The sequence below is a fragment of the Haliaeetus leucocephalus genome, unplaced genomic scaffold, assembly GCF_000737465.1.
Source record: "Haliaeetus leucocephalus isolate CR32 unplaced genomic scaffold, Haliaeetus_leucocephalus-4.0 Scaffold251, whole genome shotgun sequence".
Lineage (NCBI taxonomy): Eukaryota > Metazoa > Chordata > Aves > Accipitriformes > Accipitridae > Haliaeetus > Haliaeetus leucocephalus.
This window is the reverse complement of record NW_010972687.1, coordinates 2,770,229-2,785,521: the sequence shown is the minus strand read 5'-3', so window position 1 is coordinate 2,785,521 and position 15,293 is coordinate 2,770,229. Positions and strand designations below refer to the sequence as shown.

At 40.6% G+C, this 15,293-nt stretch overlaps 1 protein-coding gene across 1 annotated transcript in view; it reads left to right on the top strand.

Annotated features, from left to right (window-relative positions):
* MAMDC2 (MAM domain containing 2) overlaps nucleotides 1-15,293 on the top strand; it is a 63,859-nt gene that overhangs the window by 1,036 nt on the left and 47,530 nt on the right. The window lies entirely within an intron of this gene.

Here is a 15,293-nt window from a genome sequence, read left to right as displayed (position 1 = left end):
GCGGTGGCGTCGCGCCGGGGTGCCGCGCTGCTCCGCTTTCCCGGGGAGACGGCCGCCGTCGGATCCCTCCCGTGCGCAGTTTCGGGCTCCGGGTGTCAGTCCCCTGACAGCCGATCGGTCTGCAGGGGCTGCGGGGAGGCGTCCGATCCCCCTCCGCAGCCCCCAGGCACGGGTCTCGCCGCAGGTTTCTGCAGGATGCCTCGGAAACCGCCTTCCTACTTCTTCCACTTTTTGCTGGGGAAAGGTGACTGTTATCAAACCTGCTGTAGGTAACTGGTCCTCTGCCTAGAAGAAACACACCTGTCAAATTCCCGTTAAGCTGCACTGTTGCTTTTTCTAAAAATATATTTTGGGCTGTACTCTAGGGGTGCATGCATTTTCAGGGCAGGAGACAATCTTTGTGAAGAGTGTCCTTACAACATGTTCAGTGAAGACTTTTCTCCAGTTTGTGGTATCTACAGTTCAACAGGAAAAAAACAGGCTCTTAGTTTTTCAGAAGTTGTGTTAGACTTTACTGAGACCGACTGCTGTTGCAAGAGGGAACAAAATCCATTCACTGTACAGAGTTTCCATGCAACTGTAACTCTTACTTGGTAAGTTTTTAGTGTAGGCTCCCGTTTTTGACAGAATCAATATGAACAAACCAAAGACTAAACAAAACCAAATACAATATGGTTATAACTGGGTAATAAAATAATTTAGTTTTGGTTATGTTTGGCCACAACCTCATTCATAAAGTGAAAGTTGTGCTCACACAGTAAAAGGGACTATGAGTTTTCAAAGTTTTTAAGCTCTAAAAGAGGTGCCCAGAGTAATGAAGAGGTGAGTACAGGCAGAAATAGACACCCCTCACTACCCCTCATCAGTGCTCCATTCAAAGGTGGCTAGTCCAGTTTTGTCATTCCACTTGTTACTTCATTGATAATGCTTTTTTTTTTTTCTGATTGATACCCAGTTCTCACATATGCAAAATAAGTCACCTGAATTGTTCATTTTTAGATTAATCATTAGGGTTTGAGAATGTATAAAGAATGCTGACGTAGAAAAGGCTGTGAGGATGTCATGATTAAAATAATTGCTTTTTCTTTTCTTCTTTTTTTTTAATTTAAATATACATAGATTTTCCCGCATTTTTTGGAGATACTGGTGGAAATTTAGTAACCATCTCTGCTTTCCCAGCTATGCCTCTTAACATCATGCCCTCTTAAGCCACCTGTCTTGGAAGCAGCACTTCCTCCTTGTGATTAACAGGGAGCCACATGGTAGTGGTATTGATTCAGGTCCAAGGGACTGTGAGATGCTGGGAGTAATACCTGCAGAAATGGATGTGCATCATGTTGTGCACATCCATGCCACGGTGCTTCAAGAAGCTGGGAAATTTGATCAGAGATTTGGATCAGCAGCAGCCTACTTTTTTTTTTTTTTGGCCCACAGAACACTATTTTTGTTGTTGTAGTTTGATTTTTCTGTGTGACCATAAGCATACCAGTGGCTACACAGCTTCTGTCATTGTAGATCTTGTTTTTCGGAGATATATAACTAAACTTATACTCTGGGAGAATATGTGGTATACCAGCTCTCTTAATAGGCATAGTTATGTCAGCATTTCCATTATAAACCTTTTTTCTGCAGTCTGTAATTTAATCACTGTAAGTCGTTCTGTGCGAACATTTGGCACACAAGGTGTGCCTCCTCAGAAATACATTCATAGAATCATAACTAAATCTAGTTGAAAATAGTTCATTCAAATCTGTGTAGCAGGTGTGCAAAACCAGTCTTCCTTAGATGCTCTTTTAGTCTTTTGTCTAGTAAAACCATGTTCCTTTTCGCAGCGCTGGGCCCTGGTATTTGCAGGTCAGTGTATGTACATGTGGTGATTTACTGGGGTAGTGGAGGAAGTGAAGGATGGGAGTGGTGGCTTAGCTTTGAATTGTTCCACTTCTTGCATTGCTTCAAAACTGTTATTTTAAAATATGATTTGTAATATAGAGTTATATACAGCAAATCTCTTACAGGGATTATCTGACTTGCAGTGCAAGTTCTTTCATCTTATAAATCTCTCAGTAGTGTGGTGTTGTGCCAGACTGTCAAGATGATTTAAATATAACTAAAATCCTGCCCAGAAATTTCCACTCCATACTTGAAAGTTTTTTGCCTGGTTGCTAAGGAAGCCAATATCTTCTGAAGGGCCAGGCACAGAAAGGAAGTGTGAGGCTAAATCTTGCTTTTGTTTACAGCTATGCATTCCCACTTAAACCAATAGGTTTCTAAGGTCCAACTGCTTTTTTCAATGTCTCTGGCTTCTCTTGAGTATTCTGGTAGTTCTGGAATAAGAGATTTTTTTTGTGTTCAAAATATCAATAAAACTATTGTCGAGTGCAAAAGGAAGATCAAACCAGAATAGTCAATGCTGAAACAGATAGCTGTTTCACTCTTCACTGCTTTACTCAAGACTGGCAAATCAGGCCCTAATGAAGCGGGTGTTTGTAGGATGTCAGCTACACAAGAAATAAATCAGTCGTTTTACTGTAATATCTGTGCAGTGGACCTGTGCTCCCATAAACTTCTGCTTCACTGAAACCCTCTGTAAGCCTCAAGCTCTCTCACATGGCTCTGAATTCAGGGGTAGGACCTTCAAGTATAAACGTCAAGGTGCTCTTTTTAACTGTCAGCTTTTTGAGTCAGTCATCTGCTAACTCAGTCTTTGCATTTTAGAATTGCGATGATTTTCAGCAGACAAACACCATGCAAAGAAAAATGTAAAATACAGAAACAGCTGAGGATGTAAATTTCTTGCGTGCTTACCTGTGGCTGAGGAGCACACCCAGCTGAGATCGTGGCCCAGGCTGGGTAAATAGAGCATCATGCTTGAGGCAGCATGTTTCCTAATGTGCCAGTTCTGTTTTCAGTGTAAGCTGGTAAACCCCATGCAAATGTGATGTGCTTTATGAAGTGGGTGTTTGTAGGATACCAGCTACACAGGAAACACAGCAATGTTGTTGCTCAGGAAAAGGGCATCATCACGTAATCCTGGTTCTGAAATCTGATGAGCAACAGATGAATTTGTGTGTGATCAATGGACCAGTGATAAGATCTTCAAGCTTTAAGTGATTTGCTAGTGCACATAAACCAATTTGTCAATGGTTCATTTTAACTCAGAGGTGTAGGCATGCTCCTATAAATATTTTTGCATTCATGATGCCTCTGAACAGATAATTTATTTAAAAAAAATCCAGGTACAGAATATAAGACAAAGATCAAACTCCTTGGACCCAACTAATGGATGAGAAATTCGGAAAGCAGATCTATATTCATCACTACTGTGGTATTTAGAGATAGTTGAGGAGCTTGAATACCATGTTGCTTACCACTAACACCAACAGGTATATTTAGCATGAGTTTATGCCCAGCTAAGTTGGGGCACAAAGCTTCACAGGTCTATAGTGGCCAGTTTCCACAAGAATTTACTTCTGTGTCAGCAGTGTATGTGTTGCAAGGGAAGGACCTAGTTAATTCTAATACATACTGTCAAACTTTGTATGATAGGATTTCATCAAATAATCTTGAGATTTTGTTTAACCAAATTGTGCTTTTATTTCAGAGGACACGTGCTTTGTAAGTGTAAAACAAACGTTAAAACAAAGGAAGATGCTGTATGTAACAGGCAGTAATCCTGAGTAGCGTAACAAATAAAGCCATGTAGACCCACTTGAAATGGCAGTAGGAAACACAGCCTTACATCAGTTGCAGCCATTCTGCAGGGTTGGATTTTGGCATTTTTAGCTTTCCTCACAGCCCTGTCCAGCACAGAGGCAGCCATAACATGACTGTAAGAACATCCTGCTCATAGCATTATTATAGTAAGTTTCATTAGACACAATAACTATGGCATATCTTTTTCTGTGACTCTGGACAATGTTTACATTTTTGCCAAGAATATCTGTACAGCGTCTTGTGTGCCTGTGTCTGTGGGTACGTTTTGTTCTCATTCTCCCTTCATTTTAACAAAGACCAGTTTAATAGAGCTACAAATAATGTGTATTTGGGCCGTCAGCTCAAATTTGCACTAATGGAGTTTGCTGTGCTGTATCTGCTTGCCTGGATTTAAGCATTAGATAAGAAATTTGTTTTACTACCCCTGCAAGCTAAAGGGAAGAGAGGTTATTTATATTAGCAATGTGCTCCAAAAAGCAAGTGGTCATTGTTAAATGTGCCCATGCACTGCCAGTTGCAGTGGACTTGAAGCTATTTTAGTAGTAGTGGCAAGGGGGTTTGTACACTTGTCTCCTTATCAACTTTGCTCTTCTGTGGAGCGTTGTCAAGCAACTTTCCGTGTTGATATTCTATAATGAGCTATGTGGCACTGAACTGCTAAAGCTGTAAGTGGTAGTTGATACAGCCATATGCATCTGTCTCTCATATGATCATTGGCACCTTTAAATGCATAGTTTCCTGTGTGTTGCTTTCCTTCTAAAATTCTGCAAGTGTGTATTACTTCAAATCTCATGTCTACTGGGATATATTTTAATAGTATGCATTTCAGAGTTCTTTAATAATGTTTTCTCTTTCTGCAGTATTCTGGGGGAGACTCATCCTTAAAAAGAAATAGATTTCATTCAGAAGAGTGATGTAATAAATTACAATATATCTAAAAATAGTCTTCTCCTTAAAACATGCCTACTTTTTGCTGCATTAGTCCAATACTCTGTTTCTGTGATACACTCGAGGTCAGGTAACAGGTTATGGTAAGGAGGTAAGCAAGCAACATCACTAACAACAGCGTCAGGAAACTGAAGTCTATCTTTTGGGACATACTTATCATATAGCTACACTTTTAAATGGTTTTAAGATGGAAGATAATTTCAAGAGACAGGATAGCCATCAGATAAGTCAGGCATGAGAGCAGCAGTGTAAGGAATCTCAAACCTAAACATGGCCTGCATACCATTTAAATAGATTGTATTTACAGCTGTGCCATATGACTTAAAACTGACCTCTTTTGACCTAAGCTCTCTCATCTTGAATGCCACATCATTTGGTTGTAATATGCAGAGTCTGAAACAGGTAATCACTGGTGATCCTAAATTTTGTTGCACAGCAAGCGCAGTTCCTATCTGACCTGTGCTGTGTTGTGCTCAGTTACAAACCTACTGGCAGATAGATTGGCACATCTGTAGTCTCAGTTTTTTTTCCATCTAACTGCAGTACTTCCTGTACATAGGAAAGTAAGCAATTTGAAAATGTAAAAAAGGTATAACATTGCTGGCTTTGTACAACCCTAAGAGGAGACAAGTGGTCTCACATGTTTGTGATAACTGTGTAACTGGGAGCAAAATAGAGGGTAATTCACGGAGACTTGCACCAGCTTGTACCTACCTGCAGCAGAACCAGGCCGGCATACCACAATGCTCGCTTGCTGGCAAGGTTTTCAGCTGACAAATCCACCCTGCCATGAGAGCGTATTGGTTTGGGTCTCCCAAACCTGTAGTCTGGACATCTCTGCACCGAATGCCATTTGATGGAATGGAGAAGCCATTAAAACTGGCACATGGTCTATTTTGCCTTGACCTGATAATTAAAATGTTTGTCTTCCTGGCCAAAATAATTGCATTTGGAGTGACAGCTGTCCTTCCCAATCACTCCCAGGGGAATAAATAAAAAAAAAAAAAGGCTGACCCTCACATACTTCTGGTACACTTAGACTTTTTTGCTCTTCTTATTTCTCCTTCATCTCTGGTACCATTTCTCCTGTACACTCCACTTTGGCTACTGAGCCACTACTCTTGTGTTAGCAGCTCATTTATTCTTGCTATTTTCTTGTTCAGTCTGTCACCAACATCTTAATAGTACCGTGTGTGAGAAGCATTTAGCCTTGCTCCAGCCTCTCCCTTGTCTTGCTGATACCAGTAGGAAATCTGACATTTTTGCTTGCTCAGGTATAACTTCTGTCCTAGGCTTCTAGGCAATAGCATTTTTATTGAACTATGCCCAAATTACAGTTATTAGCATACTTTTTGCTCATCTTCAGAGGCAGGTCTTGTGTAAAGAAAGACGGCCAAGAGTACTTTATGTTCATGGAGGGCCTCAGCAGCAGCTGCCTGTGCGTGACACTTTTGATAAGTCTTGGCTTTCCATTTGCAGCAGGAGAACAAACGAATCCTAAATTGTTATCGGTGAGTCACTGCGTGAGAGATGAGTTTCAAAGCATTCCTCTCCTCCACAGGACAGTAAAATTCTCAGAAGTATATTTTCACATACAGCTGTTAGTGATTCAGTGCTTAGAGAGTCAACAAGCTATTTTAGTATATTTTACACTGAGCCATGGAGGCTGGCCACAAGAGAGGGACGATGGCTGTTATGAAATTCATTTTTACCGAATATACCTGCAACTCCTGACAATAGGCTGGACTTTGTTTTGCATGAAAGCAACTGAAAATAGATAATTTGCCAATAGAATTTGAAAAAAAATTTAAAAGCTGTAGGAGGGCAAAAGGGTGTTTGAGAGTGGTGATGGAGGCCAAATCACCTCAGTCGAACAAGTAACTTGCATGTAACCCAGAAAAAAACTGATTCCCTCCAGGTAACAAGGTTTGTTACTCATTAGTAGGGTGAAGCAACTTGTATGATTCTCTACCACTGATACAGCACTGTAAACCACACTTAGTAAAAATTTTATTGCAGCTTCACATTTCAAAATGCCGCATGTTTACATGAAAAACTATCTGGGCATCTGTGTAGCAGCCACTCAGTATGAGCCTTCAGCTTAACTGGGACATAACCTGGGCTAGCTTTAATTTACGATGCAACTGTGCACATTGGTTGCACAGCCTACCCAGAGAGACTATGGTCACACCACTGCAGCTTGCACATGTACGCAAGGTGACTGTATTCCCAGAGTCTGCTGGAAAGGCTGCAGGGATCTGGGCATGTCTCAGTCGAAAGCTGGAGGGTGAGGTATGGCTTCCTGCCTGAAATCACAGCTGCTGTGGCTGGCTGTGATGGAGACGGGTAGGGCCCAGGATTAGTAAATCAGTCTAGCTTTGTAGCTTTGTACTGTTATCTTCTCCATTAATAGGAGGTTAAATAATATGTTTTCAGCTTCTGTTATAAACAGGACGAATACTGAGCTTGCAAATATTGTCAAAGTTTGCTAAAATACAAGTACAGACATGCAAAATCACTTGCTGAAAACAGCTAGAAATATTTTCAGTTTTCTGAAAAAAATGAAAGACTTAAATGAATTGAATTACAGTTTCTTTTTAGGAATTTCAGGGTGCATGCATGGTGTGAGTTTTTGTATAAGTAAAACTGCTGACAGGCAGTACTTTGTGGTCATTATGCTTATTACACTACAAGTACAAGCATCTTGAAAATGAAGGGGAGAGCCAATCATTTGCCAGTTCATTTTTTTGGAGGGAAGGAATGGTGTTTTCAGCACTGTCAATTTTCAGTATAAATTTTGGTTGAGATCCAACGTGGGTCAAGACCTGTAGTGAGGAAAAATAAGCTTGTGCTTGTGCTGAATGGTGACCACGGACACTTCAGAAGCATTTCTACTAGTAAAAAGACTTGTTCACCTTGCATATGGTATAGACTGTTCAGAGTTGTAATAGAATCAGCCTGAAAATGCCCTAACAGTCTTATTATATAGGATGCTATCAAGTGGAAATCTTTGAAAGCTTATTGAAAAAATAAGCCAAACCCAGTTACAATTAGTTGTCTTGTGTTCCCCCTTTTTTTTGTAGTTCTCCCATTATATTACCTTCTGAGATTTTTCATACCCAGCCACCATGTGCAAGAGCAGTACAGGCAACACTGTAATTAGTTGACTGATTAAACTTATCAAACGGGGTTAAACCTCCTACTGTTACATCTGAAGAAAATATGCTTTAAAAAACAGGAGAGATTTTCCTTTAATCTTTCAGTTTTTACTGTCTTAATATTACTTCGTAGCAGTAATGTTACAGAAGGCCAGATAAAAAGCCAGCGTAGGCATCCATGTAACTTCATACAATGCTTTTATTGCTTAGAAGCCTTTATATCATTTGAACATATTTTATTACCCCCATTTGAAAGAGTAGGCATCTTTTGGCCCGTCCTTCCCTGTGGTTCTAGGCAGCCAGAAATTCAAGTCTGATTATTATAGTCCTTCATACGATAATCAAGCCAAAGATTCCTACAATTTTACAGAACAATGTAGTGCCCATCACTTTATAAATGCTCTTTGATTAACAGAGTGTTTCTTACACACTATGTGGCTGTTCCTCCAACACATTTTCTTTTGACAAACGCGGCTCGAGATCAGTATATTAGACAACTCTAGTAGTCTGAGTAATTGTGTTGGTGTACTTTGAAGGTTGTTTTAAATAGATGTATTCTCTGATAAAGTATCAGCTACATGTTACTAACACTTTGCTCTGTTCTGAAAACCTTGCAAGTCCTAGTATGAAAATATCCATGAATCATGGTAATTAGATTTCCATTTGAAATATCAGCCAACGTCTTTTAGGAAATAGAGTCTTCAGTTTTCAAGTAGCGAACCATTAAAATACTTAAAGAGGATCTGTTGTGACTTAATGAGTTTCTTCAGATTTGCTGGGCCACAAACTGTATTTCTTATTAAAAATATAGGAAGAGCTACAGAAATGGAAGGGCAAATTATAGCTGTTGTGTACAAAACCATAGTGAGATGCAAAGTTATCAAAGGAAGTAATTCTCCATTTTTCAGCTTCTCTTTTTTTTTGGTGTTACATCATAACAATCAATTAATTACTACTGTAAGACTGGTGCCTTGTCTAGCACTCATGGTTGAATAAAGGTTGAAGTAGGCTTCTGTGTGACAGTGGTGTCTAGGGAAATGCTATTGCATTCAACTTTGGAGCAGATCCATTTGTGGCAAAAAGTCATACCTGGAGGGTAAGGAAGCCAGACAGTCCTACCTGTTCTCTGAATAAGTAGAAGATTTCCCTTTTTCTGATAATAACATTAAAGATCATGTTTTCATGCACTGTATCTAAGAGCAAAGTTTAGATTAACTGTGTAAACACTTTCCTTCAATAAAGCTCTAAGTGCTCCACAAAGCACTTTTTACTTGCGGTAGAAATCCTCAGCTGATGTATAGATGGGTAAACTAAATTGTCCAATGTCACTCCGTGATTCATTTGTAGATCTTGCAATGAAAATATATCTCCTTTCATAGACCTGTTTTACGTTTGCTGAACCATGTTTCTTCCAGCCTGGAACACATTTTTTTGCTTTTCAGTAACTATCATGAACATGACTTGAGAAGCTCTGTGAAGAAGGCTGGTGTCAGCAGGTGGGATAAAGTAGTCTGTCTGGAATAGGGAAGTGTGAAATACAGAAAGGATGCAAACATCATTTGATTGGCTGTCTCTTCATTCCAGGGTTAGATAGTGAGGTTGGTGCCTGGCTATGAGAATCCAGGCTAGCCTCATATACTCTTAGGTAGCTGTAAGGCAAAGTCAGTTCTGAGTTAAAGAGTGTTGGGTATTAAGGACTTCATCTAGAAAATCTGAATGGAAGGAAATACAATAGGAAAATCTGTTTTATTTTCCTTTAAAGAAAGGGGCTTGTCCCCTCTCATAAAGGAGGTCAGAACTAATGAGCTTAACCAATGTGTTCTGTATTTAAAAATCTTTCTGAGGCAACAGTTGTTGTTGTTGTTGTTGTTATTGGGGTTTTTTACTATTGATATTTGCAAGACTATATTCTTTGAGGTGTAGTTGCTCTGAAGGCAAGGCAACTCATGTTGCTCATGGGGAAAGCAACATGAGTTGCAGCCAAGGTGTGGGTGATACAGGAATAGAGCTGTCCTGTGGCATGGCTGCTTTCTCACTGCATGTGTGCTGCAGGTGGACAGTAGAAATGCCCAAAGGCGTACTTAAAAACTGTTTTGAAAGGGGAAAAAATTAATTTGTCTCTTGCCTCTTTAGTGCTTAAAGGCACCTTAGCTGAGATCAGTTTAGAAATACGAAGTCTAGGCTTCTCTTGCTGGAGAACTAACTGGAAACTTAGCTGCTGAGGCTGTAGCATTATAAGCAATAAGAAGCTGAAGAACAAGGAAAGAGGACTTCCAGTCTTCATTTGAAACATTTTCAATACTTTTAGCACCTACTTACATTTCACATACCTGGAAGTTCTGTTTGGTTTTTTTTGTTTGTTTGACTTTCTATACCTGTAAGATCCTTATAGAAAAGCTGATATATGGGCTGGATGAGCAGAGGTGTGGTGAGGATTGAAAACTGGCTGAATGGTTGGGCCCAGACCTCAGGGTGGTGATCGCTGTAACAAAGTCTGGTTGGAGGCCAGTCACTAGTAGTGTACCCTAGGGGTCACTACTGGGTCCGATCCTGTTCAACATCCTTACTAATCACCTGGATGATGGGGTGGAGGATACCCTCAGCAAGTTTAATGATGATACAAAACTGACAGGGGTGACTGATGCATGGGAGGGTCATGCTGGCCTCCAGAGATATGTCAGCAGGCTGGAGAAATGGGCTGACAGGAACCTCATGAAGTTCAACAAGGAGAATTGCAAAGTCCTGCACCTGGGGAAGAACAACCCTGTGCCAGAACGTACTCTGGGAGATGCCTATTTAGAAAGCAGCTTGGCAGAAAAGGACCTGGGGGTCCTGGTGGATACCACGTTGAACAAGAGCCAGCAATGTGCCCTTGTGGCGAAGGTGGCTAATGGTGTCCTGGGCTGCATTAAGAGGAGTGTTGCCAGCAGGTCAAGAGAGGTGATCCTTCCCCTCTGTTCAGCACTAGTTAAACCCTCTCTAGAGTTCTGTGTCCAGTTCTGGCCTCCCCAGTATGAGAGAGATATGGCCATACTGGAAAGAGCCCAATGAAGGCTCATGAAGATGACGAAGAGACTGGAGCATCTCTCCTATGAGGAAGGGCTGCAAGAGCCGGGACTGTTCAGCCTGGAGAAAAGAAGGCCTGAGTGGGATCTTGTATAAATAAATATAAATACCTGAAGGGAGGGTGCAAAGAGGATGAGCCAAGCTCTTTTCATTGGTGCCCAGTGACAAGACCAGAGGCAACAGGCACAAACTGAAACACAGGAGGTTCCCTCTGAACATCAAGAAACACTTTTTCACTGTGAGGGTGGCTGGGAGGTGGTGGAGTGTCCATCCTTGGAGCTATTCAAAAGCCATCTGGACATGGTCCTGGGCAGCTGGCTCTAGGTGGCTCTGCTTGAGCAAAAGGGTTGGACCAGAAGACCTCCAGACGTCCTTTCCAACCTCAACCATCCTGTGATTCTGTGGTATCTTCATGTTTTTGACTGAAAGCTAAGAAAAGCCCTACTGCAGTGGTCTTTCAGAGAGATCTCCACCCACAATGAAGAATGTGAGAATTTCTGGTACTTTTTAAGGTAAGAATCAGAGTAGTCACATGTATGTATACATGTCTGACTCCATTTATGTGTATGTATAGATGAAATCTCTGCACCCTCATTCAAGAGAAGAAATGGGAGTTTGTTGTAGATCTCCTGTTAGATAAAGGATCTCTTAATTATTGTTAACAGGATATGGATAACTTGTTCCTTACTGGTATTTTGGGGGCTTGATTATCATGTAGCTACGGTTTTCTAATGCTTATGGCTGCAAGGCTTCATGGGAAACAGATAAACTAAAGCATAGCACACTGATGCATTTTGCAAAAAGGTCTGTTCCTCATAATTTCCTACTTTTTTAGTAGTTTCCATTTGAAGACTTACTGTCTTTGGTGTGTGCTGTGTTACACATGGTTGTTATCCTGAAGAAACTTTAGCAAAATAGTTCTGCTCCAGCTATTCACTCTTGGCAGATCATTCTGCAAATGAATGTCGTTGACTGAAAGTACCATCTCACAGCTTTTTAGCCAAAGTGAGTTGAGTTCATTTAAGGCCATACAACAGAGTTGACAGTAATTGGCATCATTGTTTAGTGGAGTCAGCAGGGAGGTGGACAAATGAATGGATATGGACTCTGAGTTGTGCTCAGCTCATCAGAATAGGTTCAGGCAATTGATGAAACAGACCTAGATGTCTGTGCTGTCTGCCTTGCATCTGTTTGGGAAATAGAGGCCTTAATTCCCCCAAGCCATGTATCCCCAAGCTGACTTGCAGTTCATTATCAGTATTTATTACTTTTGTCTGCTTTTAGCAAATCCCTTCTTCTCTCCTTCCCCCATATGCCAGGTGCCTAGCGTACAGAGAAGTGTATTTCCTGCCTTAAACATGTACACACTTGTGGCAAGCAGTCACAAAGACTTACAAGCTTTAAGCAGGGGCTGGAACCAGAAGACCAGAAGACTTGGAGACACATTTCCGTGTGTCACGCCATGCTTCACAATCTTGCTGAGACCTTTTTTATCCCAGGAAAATCATGAGTACCCAAGCATCAGGTGATAGCCAATTTTGTCCTGTATGATTATGGCAGAACAACAGTGAGAATCTGTGGCAGAGCTGGGATAATGCTGTTGGTTTCATATCTTGCCTCTACTCTACAGTGAGTAATTTTCTGTTATAGAGCCCTACAGTTTGGTGCCATCCTTAAAAGCTCAGTAGAAAATTTACTCAATACAGGCAGCAAGAAAATGAGGAGCTTTTAGTATGGCTCAGGCTTTAAGCCATAGCTTAAGCAGCAGTATACTCCTGTAGCTGTGAACAAATTCAGAGCCTTCCCAGTAATCAGAAAATCCATGTTTCCTAAGTGTAAACTAATTTGTGATTGTTTAAATTCCTAAGTTCTCATAAAGGGAAGTAAAGGCTGCCTAGTCTGCTAGAGTACATACACATACACAAATGAAAACTGCAAATACAAGCATCCTGGTACCTGGATTTTAAAAGTGTGTCCAATATAGCAACAATAAATACGTTTAAGAAAACCGGATTTACTTGATTTTTTTCCCTTAGAGGTGTGCCTTGGAGACATGATAACATCCAGGGCACAAACAATGATAAAATCTATCAGTATGCAGAATAAAGTCTGCTTACAAGTCTCTGTCAGTACACTGGTATGCTTAGCATCTGCATCTGCAGTTGCATATTCAGCTTCACAGTACTTACTGTCAGCAAACCAGTTATTAACATCTTCATATATATCCTTGAAAACTTACATGTAGCTGTATGAATTCTTCATTTTAAGCTGTTGCTTATAGCATTTCAAGTAGGGTGATCTGTAACATTTTAAATATGCATACATATAGCTAGGCAATGCTAATCTACGCTACTGGTTCCTATATAGTCATTGCTTTGCATTTTAATTCTTAGAAGGCCTTTTGCAGAGGGATTTCTTTGTGGCCAAGAATATTCTTGTGTGCTTAAGTGGAAACATGAGAGGATTTATACCAATACCAGATTGTTCTCTAAATATAGCCTCTTCCAGCACTTATTTTAAACTAAGTGTCAAACTGGAGAGTTATTAGAGCAGTAACTGTAGTTTGTTTGAAAAAGAAGAGAGAACTTTGCACAGTTAAGTTGTCATATATGGAAATAAGATGAGTGGTATGTGTAGTTTAGACCACAACATACAGGTAAAAAGCAAAGAGCTGTAAGCAGTCTTTGTTTTTATATGAAAAAGCACTCATGAATTTGGAGTAGACTTCACAGCTGTTGGGTGTTGAAGCCAAAAATAGAGTTACGTGATCAATCACCACTTACTAGCAGAGAACTCCAATTCCTGTGCTGGGTCAGCTAGATCTTTTTGTGTTAGTTAGCCTTTCCAGAGTTGCTTAGCTTTTGTGCTGTTTCTTTTTGGTAGACCATTTTGTGTTTTCTGTTAGTTATGCATCTAGAAGGGAATTTCACTGCTATACCTTCAGCCAACCTGCAAGTTAGTCCACTATTCTTAAGAGAAATAAATAACTTAGCTGCTTACTGCAAGATTGCATGTGGCACCCACTTGTTGGCTTAGGTATCTCTGTTTGCTACTTGAGAGAGAGAGAGAAAGTGAGGGAGAAAGGAGAAGCTCCAATTGATGCCTGGAGCAGTAGAAGTTTCACTATTAGTCCATGATTTGAAAATACTAAATGATTCTCTGGAAAGAGAAGAAACTACTTAATCTTTGAAACTTGCTGGAAAATGGAATTGTTGCCTGCTGGACATCCGTACTAGCTAAACCTCCCTCTTGAGGCCTTTTCTAATTTGGTGATTGTACCATCCTGGTGTGTATGACCTGTATTGTACTGCAGGAAACTCCCTGAGAGGGAAGGGTGGCAGTCTGAAGGGTCCTTATAATAATGCATTGCTCTAGCCTGATAGAAGAAGGCAGCCTGTAAGGTCTTCTAGAGAGAGATGTTTGCAGGCTGTACCTGCACAGTGGATCTGTACATTTTACCGGTGACTCTACTGACATGTTGCCGAGGAGGATGCATGATGTGCAGGGGAAGTCTGCTGCAGGGTTTCTGTTAGTGCTCCTGTAGTCACTGTTAGCCGCAGAACTACCTGAAGGCTACAAGAAATACAGCCCTGCAAGGACATGGATGAGAGTCTAGAGTGACAGAGATTGTCTCAAGTCATGAAGGCACTAGATGGTTAGATCACAGTAAGTCTGTTGAGAGAGAGATGTTGAAGGAGTCCAGGTCAAATAGGAATTGATACGCACCATGGAATTTTTATCCTTAACTTGGAGTTGTGGCTCTGCTTTTCAACCTCTTTAGCTCTTCCAACATTTCATGGAGCTGAATTGTCAAACAACAAACCTTAACATTTTGCTGACAGAATTATAAAAATTAGGAAATACCGAGCCTTCTATCCCAACTGCTTCTGCTGCCCATCATCTGTAGCTGATTGATAGTAACAGCTTCATGTCAGCAACATGTCTGCAAGCACCCATAACCAAAGAGCAATAAGCTGTGAGGGAAGATGGACCTGCTCTGTGACAACTTCAGTAAGCATCAGGAATGAGCATTAGATGAGTTGTTCAGCTTCAGACTGTTATTCTGGAGGTGAGGACATTAACTTATTCCATGGTCAGATTAAATCAAACTGATTACAAAGGTATTAGTCCAAATAATTGACTTTGCTGTTATCTTCAGTGATGACATATTTTTAGTTTTCAACTAACATTAATTAAATTAAATGAAATTTTGAAATACCAACTGTAATGAAGTACTCTGTACTAATTGCTTTATCCTCCTATCCCACCAGCTTATTCCACAATTGCATTCATATTTAATATCATAGAATTGTAGAATGCTTTGGGTTGGAAGGAATCTTCAAAGATCCTCTAATTCCTACCCCCCTGCCATGGGCAGGGACACCTTCCACTAGACCAGGTTGCTCA